Below are 7,523 nucleotides of genomic sequence, written 5' to 3'. Positions count from 1 at the left end.
AACAAGCCTCTATTGTTAGGAGAGTGAGAAAAATTTGCAAGCAATCCAGTTTACATCACATTTCAGCTTTAAAAGCTCAACTCCACACTCTCTATTTCTGAACTGAGAAAGCTTCTCGGATGAGAAGTGAATCGTCTTCAGCTACAGAAGTCCAGTTGTATTTGTTTTTTAACCTTTTTTGACACTACCTACAAACCAAAACAAAATCAAACACCATACACCTTGGACTCAACCTTGCTCTTGCTCCAACCTGCTATTCTTTAACCATACCTGTCCTGGAAACTCCTGTTATCACCTTGGATCTGGAATCCCTCATCTCCTCTCAGTGCCCGCCACACAACAGAGACACAGTCTACTGATTAATCAGCTTTAATGACAAAAGTTCCCATATATTCTCACCAACACCTTTCTCCCACAGATTTCCCCCCAGAGTTTTCTTAGGTTCAGAACACCACTCTGGGTTAAAAGAAATATGTATCTTTGCCAAAAATGACAGAATGTTTCGGTCAGAATGTTACGCCCCAGAGTTGATCTGAAACTGAGAGAATTTACCTAACTATATTAGCTCAAAATGAATGTATCGGACAACATGAACATACTCTTTAAAGGATCTTGCCATGACAGCAAACAGCTAAGTCCAATATGGAGGAACTGGGTAACATGTTGTACTCTATAAATCAAAAACTAACCACGTTCCTTCCCATTTCTTAAGCTCCCACGCCATTCACCATCCTGTTCCCAACTCCCATCTCTCCTTCCGGTGTTCCCACCGCCCAAGAACCTGAAGGCTGTCCTCCAAAACGTTTTGAGGGTAATCCAAACCTTTGTGGTGGGTTTGTCCTCCAATGCAGGTTAGCCTTTCACCGTGTTCCTCAAATCTTTGCTTCAGATAGCTAAGATCACTTTCCTTGTAAATGCCTTGAAAGGAAGGGCATAATGTTGGTCTCATGACTTTCTCTCCTCCCATCCCACTGAACAGTTAAATTACCAGACATTCCCATCTGAATTCCAGAAGGTTCGAGTGCCTGTTCCAACTTGAATGAAGAAGCTAAGCGACTACTCTCACTACAACAAGGTAAACAATCAGTGGCAGAACATTACATTATCTTCTGCATCACTGCCAAGGAGACTGGTTGGAACAACCCAGCTCTTAAAGGGGTTATTAGTCAACTCATTCATGGAACTATTGAAGGACCAACTAGCCACCAGGGACAAACTCAAAACATTGAATGAAGTATTCAATCTTGTGATTCATATTGACAATCTGCTAAGAGAATGACAAAAGGAAAAACTCCGAATCTCAATGTCTTGCTTCCAGGTTCCAGTGGTTTCCAAACTCCATTTCCCAGAAGACACCTTCATCACCAGTACCCAAGCCAAAGCCTATGTAGATAGGACATACTTGTCTCACTCTAGAGGAGAGACAGCGTAGGATCCGGACAAATAAATTTATTATGGAAAAACTGGACTCTACAAAAAGCCTGATCCCACCAGTAAACAAGGAGAAACTGATGGGCCAACCTTTATTTTCTTCAGTTCCCCACTATTTGTACCAAGGATGTTACCCTTCCAATTCAAGCATTATTTAATACTGGAGCTGAATAGAAAATGATCAGATCTGATTTAGTTCAATAACTACACATTTCTGTGACCCCTCTATCTCATGCTCAAGTTGAGACCCTATGCCATTGTATTCAATTAATCACTATCAAAAACAAATATCCATTACCACTCACAGACTCTGTATATGAACAACTACTTGCAGCCAAAATCTTCATTAAGTTGGATCTGAGAAACACACATTATCTGGTTGGGATTGAAGAGGGGTTGAGTGGAAGACAGCGTTCAAGACTCCACTCTGTCACTATGAATACCTGGTCATGCGTTTTGGGTTAAACAATGCATCTGCTGTTTTACAGGCCCTAGTGAATGCCGTTTTGAGAGATTTTCTGAGTGACTTCATATTTGTGTACCTGAATGATATCCTGCTCTTTTCCAAAGACCCTCAACATGTAAGAGAGGTGCTCCAGCGGCTTCTGGAAAACCAGTTGTTTGCTAAGGCAGAAAAATGTGAATTTCATTTTTTGTCAATCTCCTTCCTTGGATTAATTTTTGAGAGTGGGCAGGTTCGTGCCAACCCTGATTGTCACGGTTTTGGATAAGGATTTGGCCCACATGCAGAACACACTCAGGAAACAAGAGAAAGTTTAAAATGTTTATTGAAAAAAATGAAATAGGTGGGTGGTCCGGGACTGAACAGGTCTTCAGCTGTATTGCAGAGGGCAACAGAAGTGATTAGGAAAGGAGCTATTGAAAAGAATTTTGATCAGGAAGGTTAACTTACAGATGAGGATGAGGTGAAACGCCAGGAAGGAATGAGTGGGGTCTGAGGAGTGGAACATGGTCGAAGGTGGAGAACTTGACTCAGGAGACTGAACTGTTGGAGGGTGAGCAGGGTTCAGTCGGAAGTGGAACTCAGAGCTGGAACCACGACAGGGTGAGTACTTGTAGGTCTGAGTCTTGATCTTGAAAACTGAAGAAGCTTCTGGAGACAGAATCCAGGAAAACGGAGGCAACCTGGGAGGGAGCACACAAAAGGTGAATAAATCCTCTGGAGGAGGAAACAAACGCAGGAGATTAGACTGGCTAGAGGCATACCACTAAGGTTAACACTCAGGCATTGAGTACTGGCAGCAAGCTCCTTTTAAGCCTCCTCCTTGATGAGGCTGACGAGCAACACCTGTCACCCCTCAGCCATCTTGCTCTCAGAAGCCACCTGTGGAGAGATGAGGAAGCAGCAGCCAAAACAGAGGGAGAAGACACCCAGACCCCAACACTGATAAGATATAAAGTCTTAGAGTGGCTCATTTCAGAAAACAGGAAACAACTTCAACGTTTCCTTAGCTTTACTAAATTTTACAAAAGGTTTATTAATTTATTCATAACTCTCATTCAATTAACCTCTTCCTTATAGAAATTTTAGTGGACTCCTGAAGTCAACAGTCTTTTGTATAATAAAAGAACTGTTTCCATCTGCACCTATTCTCTCGTACCAATATCCCAAAGGTGGATACCTGATAAATGGTTGTGCACATCCCTCCAACCAATGCATCTACCAGCGGACAGAGACTGATGGAAAACTACATCCTTGTGCATTCTTCTTGCGTCGCCTCACACCTGCTGAGAAAAATTCTGATTCTGAAAACAGGGAACTGTTGGCCATTAAACTTTCCTTGGAAGCAGATGCATTGGTTGGAGGGATGTGCACAACCGTTTATCTTTTGGACTGACCATAACAATCTGGCATATATTCAAAATGCAAAGCAAATAAATGCTAGACAGGCTTGGTGGCTTCTGATTTTGCAAGGATTCAATTCACAATACCCTAAAGACCTGGGGTCCTGACACTCTTCCTCAACAGTTATCATCCTCAGACAGCTCCAAGTCTGATGAACACATCCTTCCACCTACCTACACTGTTGGTATCCTGGGACATCAAAAGAATCATCAAAGAGGATGAACCCAATCTGGGAACTGGACCCCCTGACAAACTTTTTGTCCCCAAGGCTGCTAAGATACACAATTCTAAAATTATTTGTCATCTAGGCACCAACAGGATGCTCACATTCATCCAAAAGCATTTCTGGTGGCCATCTCTCTCCCATGATGTTAAATAGTTTGTTGCAGCCTGTCCCATTTGTGCATATAACAAGAACAATAATCAACCTCCTGCTGGACTTCTTCAGCCTCTACACATTCCCAGTCGCCCATTTTCCCACATTGCCCTGAATTTCATAACAAGTCTCCCACCTTCTGAAGGTAACTTAGTTATCCAAACCATAGCAGATTGCAGTCTCTCTGGGATTTCGTGGACATTTTTTGTGATTGTTGCGGGCTAAAATGCCTGCTTTCGTGGGGCATTTTCCTAAACGTTGCGATGAAAAGTTGCGTTTTTTTTTTTTACTAAAATCAATTAAAAAACAAATTTTAATATATAAACCAAAAATACTTCCTAGTTTTGTAAGATAATTGCCAACAAACATTGACATTATCGAAAGGTGCTTTATTTGAGAACTTTGATAGCTTCTAAACTGATATTCATGAGCATTTCTGGATTGTCCCTCGTCTGCAGCTCTCCTCACATGTTTTGCAGACACAAAGTGTTTGTCGATGCGTTTATGTTCCATGATTACACTGCAGGACGTGCAAAACAGCTGTCCCCCCACTCTCCTGCAGCTGGGGAGAAAACTGGTTTGCGACCGCAGTGAAGTTAGTTTGAAGTTGAATATTGGATATTCGCGCTCCGCGGAGTTAGCGGCTTCTAGCTCACGGCTGACCCGAAACAGGAACGCTAATGTCGGCCAGTCGTTCTCTGCCGGCCCCTTCTCTCACACGCGGTGGTTCACTTAGGGACGGCTGGCCAACATTCGGGTCTGCCGTGAGCTAGATGCCGCTAACTCCGCGGAGCGCGAATATCCAATATCCAACTTAAAATTAACTTCACTGAGGTGTTTTGCTGAAATCTTTGTGGGCAAATGTGAAGCATTAGCGCACATTTTGGTTTTGGTCGCTGCTCCTGCATGCTCCCGGCATTCTGATGTAAACAGGATGTGAAGTCACATCTCTTCTTCGTCAGTTATTTGGGGTTATTTTGGTCAAAGTTGCAGGAAAGTTGAGGTGTTTTGGACAAAGTTGCAAAAAGTTGCAATTTTGCAGGGTTTGCTTGATTTTGCGTTAATAGTTGTGATCGCAACATTGCGAAATCCTGGAGGGTCTGAGATTGGGTTTCCAAAACTGCCCACTTCATCCTACTGTCTAAATTACTGCTTTTGAAACTGCCCAGCTCATGATCCAGCATGTTAAGATCCACATGGCATACCTGTTATTGTTTCTGTTCAAGGGCCTCGGTTCATTTCCCAAGTTTAGAAGTCTTTTGCACCACTTTAGGAACTCCTCCTGGGGGATCCAAAGGAGTTCCCAGACTAGTGAGGATACATAATCCCTCTGGTGAGTTCTGGGTCTGCCCCGAGGTCTCTTCCCAGTGTGACATGCCCGAAAAACCTCCAAAGGGAGGCATCCGAATCAAATGCCTGAACCACCTCAACTGATTCCTTTCAATGTGAAGGAGGAGTGGCTCTCCTCCAAGCTCCCCCTGGATGACATTGCTCCTCACCTTATCTTTAAGGCACCCTATGAAGAAAGCTCATTTCCTTCATCATTGTTATTTTTTTCTTTTAATTGAGACAGTATTTTTATCCATCCATTTTATCATATGGTTAAAAGTTAAGCTGTTTTTTTTTCTGTCAGTTTTGAGTAAGAACACAAAAGATTTACTTCTGTTCCCATTTTAAAACAATTGGAATGATTTAAAAACAAATATATTTGATAAACTTTGACATGTGGTTATCTAGCATAAATAGCACGTTTCACTTTTAGATTTGTTGTAAAATAAAAAAATTATACATTATGATCATTTTTGTATGAGCTCATATAAAAAAGACCTATAAGGCATAAAAACTAAGTGGAAGAAATTGTGTGATGTGGGAACATCAATGTAGCAAACATTGTTTGAACACAATAAAAGGGTTAAAATGTTTCCTGGTATTTTTTCCAGTTAGGTGTAAAAATACGTGCAAAGACTTATTCCCATGCAAGACAGCAGCCTATGTAACAAGACCATACCAAGCCTGTTTAACATACTCAGATACAGAATCACCCCACGACCGAGCAGAATCCAGGTGGACCTTTTGGAAAAAGCATCTAGACTGTAGTCCAAGAGATGCTGGAGCAAGCAGGCAAGTCATTGAAAGCATTTCAAAAAAGAAATATTTTTCCTCTGGGTTGATATGTTTAAAGTATGGTGCAATCATCAACCAGAACTTCAGTAAGAATCAATTTTCCAACATAAGTTCAAAATCCAGCTTCTGCTCGTTGCCACAACTGTTTGTAGGCCAGATTTCTTAGCCGTTTGCATTGACAGAAAGTCACAAAAAAAAAAACTTCACTGCCCTTTGTAATTGCCAAAAATGGGCTTAGAGGACCAGTAAAAAAGGGCAGCAGCAGTGCCTTAAGTCATGATCACAAAATGTCTTCAGCAGGTAGATTTGAACAGGGGACTGAACCTAACAGCCGCTGAGATCATGCCAAGAGCACCGACCCATGTAAAATCAGTTCAGTGTTTCACAGAGGACTCTGCACGGTTTTGTCATAAACTTTGTGATTCAAATGGCAGACCTAAAAAAGACGAGGAACAGAAGGTATGATTAGTCAAGAGGTACACTGCTCTCAAATATCAGACGGTCATCTTTTGTTGGTTCAAAAATGGATTGACCACAGTCTCCAATCTGATAAAGAATTCATCTTTTCTTGTGGGGAACTTTCTGAAGAGCAGGAAGTGTGGTGCAGAGACAGGAACACCTGGGACTTTTAAGAAGTCTCATAAGGCTCATAACATGTAAACTTAAACATTCTTCACTCTCAAAAAACTCTAATGGTGTCTGTTCAGATCAATCACAGAAAATCAGATGGTCATGGGGGAAGTAAAGTGAATCTTTGTCTTGTGGTATAAAGAAGGGATCAGCTTAATTGCAAATGTCAATCCGGAATTGATGTTAGGTAGGAGTGTGTGTGCATGGGGCTCAAGACCACTCCGGAGAATTGGGACACACTAAGCACTCAAACCCTTCAGCATGAACGCACATTTGAAGGATACGAGGGTGGAAGTGCAAGTATTGGGACCGGGCCAGTCTCTCAGAGGATAGTAAACCTTGTCTATGCCTGTTTAGCTTTGTTCAACATGTGAAACATGAGGTCTGGTCAGTATTTAAAGAGAAAATAGCTCTAGAGGCTAGATAGATAGGTGAAACATTGGAAACAGACAAGGTCATGAGACTGTTGTTCTTCCTCTCTTTTCAAAAACAAGCCGTCCATCTAAACAAGGGAATCATGGGTGGAGGCGGTCAACTCTCAGCTGGATGCTGTTAAAGTTACAAGGAGAAGAACAAGATGTGAATGACTGACAGTGAAAAAATCCTCCAAGACTTTCCATGTGCCTATCAACAATATGAAATTAGTTTTATCATTAAATCTTTCACTTCTTCCTTACGTCCTAACAGTGGATGGGACCATGGAATGAAAATGCTCAAAGCAAACAGCCAAAAGGCAATTAGATCCCCGTCAGGAAAAAGAAGAAGTAGAAAAACATGTCATACTCTGACAGTCACAGAGTTCACTGGGTGGAATGGTTCCACATTCATGTTATCTCCATCTGGGCCTGAACAGGAAGAGCAACAGGAGGACAAAGAGGAGGTCATCGCAACTTAAACCTCCCACAGGTATCGTTGCTTATCCAGCATTATGTGACAACAAGACCAGCCACAGATTTTAATAGGCCACCATGAACAACAAGCTGATCTTCATCACATGACTGATGCCAATCCAAAGTCAGTCCTGTCATACCTGCTCTGATTACAGCTCAAAGGACTAATTTACTACAAAGTTATCCACCAGCTTCAGTAACTGCT

The 7,523-nt window shown here is 41.9% G+C and overlaps 1 long non-coding RNA gene across 1 annotated transcript; it reads right to left on the bottom strand.

Moving 5' to 3' along the window:
- Positions 1-2,201: 2,201 nt before the first annotated feature.
- Positions 2,202-2,666, bottom strand: LOC112449947. Its single transcript, XR_003038499.1, has 2 exons — positions 2,345-2,666; positions 2,202-2,268 (listed from the first exon to the last, which is right to left on the bottom strand). It is a non-coding gene; the product is annotated as an uncharacterized LOC112449947 (long non-coding RNA).
- Positions 2,667-7,523: the final 4,857 nt, after the last annotated feature.

Source organism: Kryptolebias marmoratus, linkage group LG21, assembly GCF_001649575.2.
Source record: "Kryptolebias marmoratus isolate JLee-2015 linkage group LG21, ASM164957v2, whole genome shotgun sequence".
Lineage (NCBI taxonomy): Eukaryota > Metazoa > Chordata > Actinopteri > Cyprinodontiformes > Rivulidae > Kryptolebias > Kryptolebias marmoratus.
The sequence above is the reverse complement of the archived record's forward strand: the minus strand, read 5'-3'. Positions and strand labels throughout refer to the sequence as shown.